We start from the raw sequence: 13,106 nt of genomic DNA, 5'->3' as shown, positions 1-13,106 counted from the left end.
GAAAATGTGAACAAGAGCAGTTTATAGGGATCTTCCTGGACTCCATTTGACTTCACAGTGTCGCAAATTCTCAGGAATTTTGTGAGATGTTGGTTTGGATCTTCATTAGCACTCCCACCAAATGAACAATGATCCTCCACAAGTGATATTAGCTGTGGTTTGAGTTCAAAATTGTTGGCCTGAATGGGTGGTTTCTGAATGCTGCTACCACAATTCCCAGAGGTTGGGTTTATGTATGAACCAAGAACCCTCCTCTCGGGAATGGCTTTGTTTCCATCAGCTCTCTCATGGTTGTGAACTTCTCTATCCATGTTGAGATCTAGAGCTTCCTCAAAATTGTCCTCAGATTCTCCTTCAGATTCTTCTTCTCCCAGTACTCTCTTCCCTCTTGCTTCCCTTCTAAGTTTATGAAGGGTCCTCTCTGGTTCGGTATAATGAGGAGTTGATGTCTCTCCTCTCCGACCTGTCATACAAAAACACAGCACAGGCAACAAACAAGTGAAATACTCTTGGTTAATGGAAGAGTATGGTTAGAGCAGTTGAGGAATTAATTCAAATAGTTAGTGAGTCAGTGAGTTAGTTGCATGAATTTAAAGGCATAAAGAAAGAAAGCATGTAACAGAGTGCAGAATTTAAAATTCAACAAGTAACTTGAACTGAATTAACAAAGCAAGAAAAATGCTCAATCTAGTTAACTTCCAATTTGAGAATTGTCAATCGAAAACCAATCCCCGGCAACGGCGCCATAAACTTGATGTGCATAAACTTGATATGCTACGATTTAGGAAATTGCACGATCGGCAAAATTCCTTCCGGCAAATGCACCGGTTATCGTCAAGTAAAAACTCACAATAGAGTGAGGTCGAATCCCACAAGAATTGGTTGAGTGAGCAATTCGGATTAGAAGTATGTTCTAGTTGAGCGGAATCAAGATTTAGATGAGAATTGCGGAATGTAAAATTGCATGAATTAAAGAGCGAGAAGCTAAATTGCTGAAATTAAAAGGGATGGGGGTGATTGCATGAATTTAATTGCAGAATGTAAAGAGAAAGTGGTAAATCAGGAATGGGGAGTTCATTGGGTGTTAGGAGATATTGAAATCTCCGAATCAAAACAACTTTTATCCCTTCCTCAACCAATGCATTCATTGAATTTTGCTTGGCAATCTTATATGATTGGATCCCAATCCCTTGGCTCACCAATTCTCTCTAAAAACAAACAAATTCCCAATCCCTTGGTTTAAATGTTCATAAGAAGAGATGATGCTCGATCACTAATTATACCACACAGTTTCATGAACCACAATTTGGTAGGATTACATGTCACAATATCCATCCAAACCCCAATCCAATTCACTGTGAGAAAGCTTCTCTAGCATGAATCCTCCATTCCTTTCCCAAGGTTCCGAAGGATTCCAATTATGGGTAGTTTCTTTCCCAAGACAACTACCCAATGGAATTAGATCGAGAAGCTTTCTAACAAAATTCAAGAGAAAAGATTGAAAAAGAAGATAAAACTATTATTGATTCATTGAATTACAATAGAGCTCCCTAACCCAATGAAAGGGGTTTAGTGAGTCATAGCTCTGAATTCAATTACAAAACTAAAAGAAAATGATCCAAAGTTCTCCGTGTAAAAGTTAATGTTCAACTAACTTAAATTCTATCCTATTTATACACTTTCTAAATTGAGCTTCTGTTGTGTTTCTTGGGCTTTGAGGCCTTTCCCTGATTTCCTTTTGCTTTGGGTTTATGGTCCATAATCCTGATGAGGCTGTGATCCAATTCTGTAACATTCATTGAGCAAACTTAGTGATAAACAAGTAATGACACAAGACTCAACAAATTGAAGCTCCAGACTCATCAATCCTTCAGGCCCAATCCCATAAACATGATATTCAATTGGGTTTCATACCATAATACGTTTAAGTTAATGTTTGTGCTCAAATGCTAACTTAAACTTCAATATACTTGGCCCAGAAACCCCTTTCAAAAAGTGGCGTTTAAGTTGAAGTTTAAGTTTCAGTTTAAGATTAAACTGAAACTTAAACATGGAAATGGAAGAAAGCAACCCAAGAGTGTGAAATGTCGAACACGTTTAAGCTTTAGTTTAAGGTTAAACTGAAGCTTAAACGTGGAAATGAAGAAAGCAACCCTGGAGGAGCAATTGGGTCGAACACGTTTAAGCTTCTGGAGTTTAAGTTCCAGTTTAAGCTTAAACTGGAACTTAAACTCCACATGTGATATTCAAGCTTCCTTTATTGATTTTGTTGCTTCCTTGCCTAGCCTCTTCTTCCCTGAAATCATCCAAACAATTGCATCAAAGTCTTGCAAAATTTCATGAGAAATCTTCCATTCATAGCATTCAAGTAATATAACTAAAAACTCATGGAATTTGCATCAAAATCATACTGTTTGGATGGTTCATTGCTTTGTTATTCATTTAACCATTCTTGGTTACTTTAAGCTCAAGAAAATGCATAAAACAACTAAAACTAACAGAAAAATGCTAGTGAAACTAGCCTAAGATGCCTTGGCATCAAGCACCACACATTACACCGATCAATGCCGTCAAATTCAAGAGGAACATGCCCTTGTAGTGGCCAATGTGAATTACAACAACCGTCCACCCTATCCTTCTCAAGGCCAAAACAACTACCCTCATGGTGGTAATCAACATCAAGGGTGGAGGGATAATTCACAAGGGAGCAATCAAAACCAAAGATGGAATAACTCTTCTTCTCATTACAACAACAACCAATCTTCATCTCAATACTACCATAACAACACCAATCACCAAGCCAACCAAAATCACCCCAACCAAAACCAAAACAACTACACCAAATATCAGGCACCACACCATAGACAACAATCCAACCAAACCTCTTCATCTCCCACCAATCAATTTGATGAGCTTAGAGCCGTTATGGAAAAAAGGGACGAGAGCAACAAGGCTCAATTTGATGCCTTGGGCGCTCAATTGGCCAATCTCACTAACATGCTTTCAAAGATGACCATGTCCCTTTCCAACAACAACACCAACTAACCCTCAAGCTCTTCTAACCTTCCATCCCAACCCCAACCAAATCCCAAGGGCGGTCTTAATGCCATCACTCTACGGTCGGGGACTACATTGGAGGAGATACCCCCAAGGGTCATGAAAGACATTCATGAGGAAGGAGTGGTTGTTGAAGCTCCACATGAAGAAGAGGAGGTAGACAAAAGACATGAGGAAGAAGGAGTAAGCCTTAAAGAACCCAAGAGAAAAGCTATAGCGGATGAGTCCATTCCTATCCCATTCCCTTCCATGGTGAAGAAAGCAAAGAAAACGCCGGAATTTGATTTGAACATGCTTCAAGTGTTCAAGAAGGTAGAGGTAACCATACCACTTCTTGATGCTATCCAACAAATTCCGAAGTATGTAAAATTTATGAAAGACTTGTGTACACACAAGGATAGGATAGGAGAGTTGGAGACATTATCCTTGAGTAGTTCGATTTCTTCCTTGATGGTGTCTTGTTGTATTGGTGGGCGCACTTTTCATGACTGTATGTGTGACCTAGGAGGTTGCGTAAGCATCATACCGCTTTCTATCTTTGTGCGGTTGAATTTAGCTCCATTAAAGAAGTCGACGGCGAAGTTTGCCTTAGCCGATAAAAGTGTGATCACGGTGATGGGAATAGCAGAAGATGTACTTGTGGCGATCAAGGACTTAGCCTTTCCTGTTGACTTTTACATCCTGGAAATGCCTCCAACAGAAAATAGAAGCTTATCCTCCGTTCTACTTAGTAGACCCTTCCTTAAGACCTCTAAATTCAAGTTAGATGCCTTCACCGGCACATATTCCTTTGAGGTTAGAGACAAGACTATCAAGTTCAATTTGGAAGAAGCTATGAAGCATCCTCCCGAAGAGCATTCCGTTCTCAGATGTGATGTAATCGTTGAAGTGGTAGCGGAAGTGCGAAAAGAAGACTACAACAAGTTATGCTATCCTATTGTTGAAGAGACGGATGACCAAGAGGATGAACAAAAGCAAGTTGTTGAGAATGAACTCCGTGAGCTTGATGAAAAGGAACCTCATCTTGAGGGGAAGAGTGAACTGAAGCCTCTTCCATCTCATTTGAAGTATGTTTTTTTAGAGGACAACTATAAGTTTCCAGTCATTATTGCTACTGAGCTTTCTAGTGAAGAAGAAGGGAAGCTACTAGATGTTCTAAGAAAGCACAAGAAGGAAATTAGATGGAGCCTAGTCGATATTGTGGGGATTGATCCACGTAAGTGCATGTATCGTATATTTCTCCAAGAAGGAGCTAGGCCGGTTAGGCAACCGCAAAGGAGGCTCAACCCAACTATCCTCGATGTGGTAAAGAAGGACATCACTAGGCTACTTGATGCGGGTATCATATACCCAATTTCTGACAGTGAATGGATGGGCCCAGTCCAGGTTGTTTGAAGAACGAAACTCTCGCGCGATCTAGAAATTTCACAATAAATTCGTGTTGTAATTATAGCTTCTAGACCGACAAGAATTCATTTCTTACAAACATTTTGGTTGTCACAAGTAACAAACCCCTTTAAAATTAATAACTGAAGTATTCAAACTTTGGGTCGCTTCTCAAGGAATTACAGGGAGGTATGGTTTATTATTGGTTATGGAAAAGGGTATATTTTTGGGTTTTTGAAAAAGGTTTGAATGAGAAAAATAGATTGCAGGAATTGATAAATCAATAACTAATAAAACTCTTGGCACGGTATGAAAATTAGAAGTCCTATCCTAGTTATCCTTATCAATGGTGATGAGAATTATATTTTGCTCCGTACTAAGTCAACCTCCAACTATGAAGGTAAGTCAAGTGGATAAATCAATTTAACACCTAAAGTCCTAGTCAACTCCTAAGAAAAGACTAGAGTTATAGGAATTTAAATCAATCAGCAAAGATAACAATTATCAATCACGATGAGTTTGACAACTCAAGAGTTACTAATTAATCAACCAAAGCCAAAAGGAAAAAATCTAAATTATTTAGATAAATAAAAGAAAGCAATCATAAATCTGAAATACCTCAAATTGCATTAAATAGAATATTCAAATCTTAACATGAAGAGTTCATAAGCAAAATTGAAAAGATAAATAACAATTAAAATAATAGAATAAATAAAAGTAGAAAATAAATTAAAGGAACATTGAACCTATGAATTGAAGAGAAGTAATCCTAAAATTAAGAGAAATCCTAATCCTAATCCTAATGCTAAGAGAGAGGAGAGAACCTCTCTCTCTAAAAACTACATCTAAAACTAAAAATTATGAATTATAAGCTGATTATTATGAATGAATGGATTCCCCCACTTTATAGCTTCTAATCTGTGTTTTCTGGGCCGAAAACAGCCCAGAAATCGCTGGGGGCGAAATCTGCCACGCTGATTTTCGTCACTACAACGCGTCTGTGTGGAGCACGCGTTCGCATCACCTATCTATATGGCCACTATGGCAAATTATATATCAAATCGAAGCCCCGGATATTTTCTTTCCAACGAAACTGAAACCGCCTAATTTGGATCTCTGTAGCTCAAGTTATGACTGTTTTAGTGCGAGAGGGTCAGGTTGACAGCTTTGCAGTTCCTTCAACTTCTTGTATTCCTTCCACTTTTGCATGCTTCCTTTTCATCCTCCAAGCCATTCCTGCCCTGTAATCTCTGAAAACACTTAATGCACATATCACGGCATCGAATGGTATAAAGGAAGAATTAATATTAATGAAATTAAGGTCAAAGGAGCATGTTTGCAAATCATAGCACAAAATCGGTAAGGAAAATATAAAACATGCGATTTCTATGAATAAGCGTGAGAATAATGGATGAAAATCCACTCAATTTAGCACAATATAAACCATAAAATAGTGGTTTATCAACCTCTCCACACTTAAACATTAGCATGTCCTCATGCTAAGCTCAAGAGAAGCTATAAAGGAGTAAAGAGGAATGGTATGATGTATGAAATGCAACCTATCTATATGAATGCAACTACATGCTAAGATGTTTCTATCTACTTGGTTAAAAGTAAATAAGCTCTTCAAGACAACATAAATCAGATTTCACTAATTCAAATCATACAATAAGAGACAAGTAAACTTGTAAGAAGATAGCTCATGAAAGCAGGGAACATAGAATTAAGCATTGAACCCTCACTGGTAGTGTATATGCACTCTAATCGCTCAAGTGTCTAGGGTTAATCACTCTACCCTTCTCTAATCATGCTTTCTAAACTTTGTTCTTCATCTAACCAATCAACAAAAATTTAATGTACCAATGCAAACATCATGAGGTTTTTTCAGGGTTGTAATGTGGCTAAAGTAAGGGTGAGGATATATGTATGGCCAAGTGAGCTTATAATATGAATCTTTGATTAACCTAAGCTCTTCACCTATACACACACTCTATGTAATTCTAAAATCATGCTTAGCTACCCAAAGTTCCAATTTTTGCATATCATACTGATGCACGGAAAACTTGTCTCATAACAAATTTCCTTCGGCAAGTGTACCGAATTTGTCGTCAAGTAAAAACTCACAATAGAGTGAGGTCGAATCCCACAAGGATTGATTGATCAAGCAACTTTAATTAGAGGAATGTTCTAGTTGAGCTAATCAGGAATTAAGTTGAGAATTGCAGAAAATTAAATGACGGAAAAGTAAATGGCAGAAAGTAAATTGCAGAATCTTAAATGGGAATGGGGGAATTGCTCATAAATGTAAATGATAGAAATTAAAGAGAATGGATAAGATCAGAAATGGGGAGTTCATTGGGCTTAGGAGATGTTGCATTCTCCGGATCAATGAGAAAAGATAGAAGAAGAATAATGAAAACTAGTATTGATTCATCAAATTACAACAGAGCTCCCTAACCCAATGAATGGGGTTTAGTTGTACATAGCTCTGGAAAATAAAAACAAAGATGGAGAATACATGATGAAAACTAGAAGAGCAAAGAAAGTAAAATACAGGAAGTAGTTCTATGCTATTTTCCAACTCCCCGAACTCCCCTAAATAATTCAAAGCTACTCCTATATATACTACTCTTCTCATCTTCTAGTTGGTTCTTCAAGTCTTGGGCCTTTGCATCTTGAGTTTGAAGTAGTTCTCTTCTTCATTTGGGCTTGGCTTTACTTGCAGAGAGAAAGTATGAAGTGGGCAGAGACTTTTGCTCAGGACGTTAGGGGTGTTAACGTTTAGTGAAAATATGACTTCGAGAACGTTAGTGACAATCAACTTTCTCACTAACGTTTCCTAAGTAAAAGCCACGTTAACTTCAACGTTAGTGGCATAAACGTTGCCACTAACGTTGCCTCGAGGTCCTTCGCACACGTTATTGGGACTCAACTTTCCCAATAACGTTGAAAAGCCCCCTTTGCTCCTACGTTAGAGCCCACGTTAACTTAGTTAACGTGGCTCTTTAACGTAGGCTTGCCATCCTTCGAGAACGTTAGTGACACTCAACATTGTCACTAACGTTCCAATGTGCCCCCATGTCTCACGTTAGAGTCCATGTTAACTAGGTTAACGTGGCCAAGCTTAGCCATCCCCAACGTTAGTGACAATGTTGAGTGTCACTAACGTTGGCTCATTATTTACTCATCCACGTTAGCTTCCACGTTAACTAAGTTAACGTGGGAGTTAACGTGGCTCATCATGTAAAATGCACAATGTATGCTTGAATCCAGGTGTAAGTGAATATCTACCCAAAACTAGCTTATTTCCTAAGAAAATGTATGAAACTACCCTAAAAACAGTAAAGAAAAGGTCAGTGAAACTGGCCAAAATGCCTTGGCATCACAACACCAAACTTAAAGCTTGCTTGTCCCTAAGCAAGTACTCGAACAAGAGAATGATGAATGAAATGCCAAGAGAAATGAGTCATTATTGTGGAAGTCATGTCACTGATTTTATGGTGGTTTCATGCATAGCAACTTAGGTTCATTCCTGGCTTTCAGACCTTTATCATGCCCTACAATACTCACTTTGCTTACATCCCATGAGACTTTTATTCATTGATCCTTTTATTGTCATTTCAGGGCTTATTGGTGTCCTTCAGGCTAAGTGTTCTGTAAGGGGGCAACTCTTTAAGATAAGCTTTCAGCCAACCCTCCCAAACCAGTTGGTTCAAGGTGCTAGGTGTTGAGACACCCCTAAGGACTTACTTGCTCAAGTCTCTCCCCCATACATGCACACCACAGGCATATAGTTTATTCTTTTTCTTTACTTGAGGCCTTGGTGTCCAGTACCTCTTTGGGTTACTAAATGTTCTGTGGTGAGGGTTACTCTTGATAGTGGACTTTCAGCTGATAATCCCGAGTTAGTTAACCCAAGTTACCAAGTGATAAGGCACTCCTAAGAGCTTATTCATCCAAGTAGATCCCTCACACAAGAACACCACAGACACATGCCTCAAGATTTAAAACCATTGGTGCCTAGCCTTATTGCTTACTCTTTTTCTTTTATTCCTCAACCTTGATTGTTCTTTCCCTTTTTCTTATTAGGATCTTCTTACTTAGCTAGTCTCATGGGGTGTGTCTCAAGCATAGTATTCATGACAGATAGTTGTCTTCCCACCTTGTGGTTGAACCAACTTAGCTAACTTATGACCATACCACAAACTCATGGATTTACTCCCTAGTATGAACTCTTCTCTGGTCTTTTGAAAACAATCATTCTCTTTTCATTTGATTCAAAAGGGACAAGAATACAAGTAAGTAAAGAAATGGTGCAGTAACATAAAGACCAGCACACAGAGACTTTCTTCAATACCAAAAACTTAAAAGACAGAATTGAAAAAGGTTTAAACATAACATGGAAGCAAATTCTATTTCATACAAGATCTTCCTTATTTAAAACATAGAGAAATATGGAACAAAGAAGGAACTCCACCACCTTTTACTCTTGTGGTCGTCCATGCTCTTTTCCTTGCTTGTCCTCCTTGTTTCCTCTTGCATTTCCTCGCATCCGTGCCAATCTTGCTTGCTTCCAATCCTCAAGTGCCTTCCTCACTGACTCATGACTCTCTTCTACCCTTTGTCTTTCCTCTCGTGCTAATTCATCCTTCATTTCTTCATACCGGGCTATTCCTGGATGCAATATTGGCAGCTGTCCTACTAAGTAGCCGAGCCTGGCTTGAGTGTTTATGTGATGTCCTGTCTCGCTCATGTAAACTCCTTCTGCGAATGTCCTTTGCTCGTCCAATAGTTCTACCTGTTCTATTTGTCTTCGATGCATCTCATGTATGTGTGCCCCTTGATGTGCTTGGATGTTGATTAGCCTCTGGGTGGATTCTTGTTGCTCATTTTGCCTTTGTTCCATCCTGTTGAATGTTTCTCCCCATTGTTGTCCTTGACTTAGTTGTTGTTCCATCATTTGCCTTTGCCACTCACCTTGCTAAGTCATCCATCTTGAGAGTGCTTCCTCTTGCTGCCCCATCATCTGTAGTTGAAGCTCTTTCTGTACTCCTTGGCTTTCCAAATATTGTCTAGACAAGCCATCAATGGCTTCCTGCAATTGGTGCATGTCCAAGGTCTGTTGTGCTTGCCCCTCTAAGACTTGTCCTTCCACTACTTGAGGGGCTGTCCTCTTCCTTTGCTTCCGTTGAGGCAGGGGGGATACTGCAGCATTCATCCTTCGTACAGTTATTGGGATGCCTTCCTTTATCCACATGGGATCCTCATCTTCAAAAACCACCCCAGCTTTCTTGCATATTCGGTAAATAGTGCTGGGGTAACCTAACATTCCTCTTGAGTCGCTTTTCTCTGCCATCTTTCTAATGCCTTCAGCTATGAGTTCATGAACCTTGATTTCTCCTCCCTTCAGTATACAATGCACCATCGTGGCTCTCTTGACATTCACCTCCGAGTTGTTTGCAGCTGGGAGAATAGACCTTCTCACTAGCTCAAACCACCCCTTGGCTTCAGGAGTGAGATCTGTTCTCTTGATGAACTTTGATTTCTTTCTGGCACCCCTTTCCCAGTCAGCTCCGGGTACACAAATGTCTCGCAAAATGTGGTCATAATTGGGGTTGTCCAATCTTGAGTGATAACTTTCTTCTTCAAACTGTATAGACCGTAGCTTCAGTGCCCTCATGACACTCATGGGACCAAAATCCACCATCTTTCCTCTCACAAAGCTTGTATATGACTCATCTTTCTTATCATATCGGACCGCATTTGCATAAAATTCTCTTATGAGATTTGTATTCACCTTAGTGACAGGGTCAGTGAGGATCTCCGATCTTCTCTTTTCTACCTTCTCTGTGATTTCAGGACACTCAGTTTTCTTCACTTGAAATCCTAGCTCGTAAATGATTTCCTTGTCAACCATCCACCCGTATTGCAATGCATGATGCAAGCTTCTAAATATCTTTTCGTCATACGGGTGCTGCTCCATGGGTTCCTTTCCCTTCCTTCTTTTAGAACTCGAAGACGCCATGAATGATAGTTAATATGTGAAGGTGGTAAAGTTGTGGAGACTTTTGGTTGTTTAGGGTTTTATTGCAATAAAGAGAGTGAGGGGGGAAATGTTTGTAATGGAGTAAGGAGTTTCTTGTACCGAAATGAAGAGTTGTGAAGAGTGGGTGATGACCATGAAGGTGGGTACGGAATAAGGGTCATATATAGGGACGTTGTGAGAGAATGGAGGGTGTGGATTGATGGAGTGGTTACTTGATGGACGGTTGGGGTTATGCATGGACAAAAGACAAGGATTATCACTTTATGATGGAGATTGCTTGGTCTTTTAGAGGTCCCATTTTTCCAATGTTGCATGGCAACATTTTCCAATGTATTCCCTTTTTAGAACAAGTGTGTAGCCCCTCCTTTTGTGGTGTCCGATCCTTCTTTGTTTAGTTGTCCAATCCATCCCTTTTAATGCTTTTTTTCTTTTCCTATAAAGATAAAATAAGAAAAGTAAGACATAATATCAAAAAGATAATTTAGCCTTTACGGCTATAATTAATAAAAAAAAAGATTAGATTGTTTATTCATGAACTCCAACTAACTAATTAAGTGTGTATCCCTTTATGCATTTTGGTGGCACCATGGGGTGACACCAAACTTAGTTTGAAGCATTGTGATGAAAAGTTTTGTTCAAAACTCCCAAGACTAGCATGCATCTTGGTTTGCTTTGAACACCAAACTTGTTCCTCACTATATACTGCACAATAAGGAGTTCACCAAGTTTGGGTTGGAATTTATGAATATTGACTTATTCACTAGTAAAAGCTAATAAAACATGGGTTGCCTCCCATGAAGCACACATCTTTAGCGTCACTAGCTTGACGTTTCTTCTTCATCAGGGAGGTTGATAATGCTTCAAGTCCTCCCCTCTTGCCTTGGACTTATATCCATTGGTTGTATCAATGATCTCTACATGTTCCAAGGAGAGGACTCTGTTAATAGTGAAGACCTTAGGTAACTGAGATTGTACAGTGGGGAGATTAGGGGGATATTTGGGAAGTAAGCTGAGATCACTTTATCTCCTGGAGAGAAGTCTTCCGTAGGGATCTTCTTGTTCCTCCACCCCCTTAGTACCTTCTTCTTTGTCCCTTTTGATGTTACCTTGCTCTTGGTGACTTCTTCTAAGGGAATTTTGTTGTTGTGTTCACATGCCTCTGGTGGTTTAGGTTCCTCCAACTTCTCCTTGAGCTGTGACAATGGCTGTTTGCCTTGTTCCTCATGCAATGGGGTTTTAGGATGTTTTGGTGGTGCATCAGTGCTTGTTTCCTCTGTCAGCATCTCAGTATGATCATTGCTTGGTTCTTTATTTTCTTGGTCAGCTTCTTGGGAGAGTTTGAAGACATTGAAGCTGAGTTGCTCATCATGGATCCTCAATATTAGCTCCCCTCGCTCCACATCTATGAGTGCTCTGGCTGTAGCTAGGAATGGTCTTCCCAATATGATTGGGTGAGTGTGACTCTCTTCCATGTCCAAGATGACAAAGTCTGTGGGAAGAAAGTATTTTCCCACCTTTAACAACACATTTTCCACCACTCCTATTGCTTGTTTTTGAGTTTTGTCAGCCAGCCTGATGACCACATCTGTGGGCAATATCTCATTGATCTGCAGTCTCTTCACCAGGGCTAAGGGCATTAAGTTGATGCTTGCTCCCAAATCGCATAGTGCTCTATCAAATATTGTTTCTCCTATGGCACAGGGGACATGAAAACTCCCTGGATCTTTTCTTTTCGTAGGCAACTGCGGTTGAATGAGGGCACTGCACTCCTTATTCATCACTATAGTTTGGCCTTCCTTGAGTGAGCTTTTCCTAGGAAGCAGCTCCTTCATGTACTTGATGAATGCAGGAATTTGTTGGATAATCTTAATGAATGGTATGTTCACATGCAGAGATGCAAACAAGTCCAGAAATCTTGAGTATATTCTCTTCTCCACAGCACCATTGAGCAGCTGGGAAAAAGGTGCATAGAGTGCTCCTATTTTGATATTTCTGGTTCTTGGTATTCTTTTCCCTCCTCCTCTGTTGAGGTATCTTCAGGGTGTTCTGACAGCTTGATTGGCTTATCCTCAATCTCCTTATCACTTATAGTGACCGTCTTGCAATCTTCCCATCTTACTTTCTTTGTTTCACCTCTAGGATTCTTCTCTGTGTCACTTGGGAATCCATCTGTGGCTTTGGGAATTTGCTCAGAGAGATATCCTACTTGAGATTCCAACCTCTTGATTGTGTCTCCCTGGTTCTTGAAACTGGCTCGCACTTCCTCCTTGAACACCTTGTTGTCTTGGATATCCTTGCATATGCCTTCAAGTAGATTTTCAATCCTTGAGATTCTTTCATCAAATGATGATAGGTCAGGTTGAGGAGGGTTATTCTGGCCTTGATATGAATGTGGAGAGGTGTTGTTATTGGGATGTTGATATGGTCTAGATGTGAAGTGTTGGTGGGCTGCATTGTTTGGATTTGGACGTCTTTGATCAAGGCTTTGGTCTTGTTGATTTCCCAACCCAAAGTTTGGGTGATTCCTCCATCCAGGGTTGTAAGTCTTGGAGTATGGATCATGGTTCTGCCTAGGTGAATTCCCAATGTAGTTAGCTTGCTCCTGACTACCCTCTGC

This window comes from Arachis ipaensis, chromosome B05 (assembly GCF_000816755.2).
Source record: "Arachis ipaensis cultivar K30076 chromosome B05, Araip1.1, whole genome shotgun sequence".
NCBI lineage: Eukaryota > Viridiplantae > Streptophyta > Magnoliopsida > Fabales > Fabaceae > Arachis > Arachis ipaensis.
Note: the sequence above shows the minus strand (reverse complement) of the source record.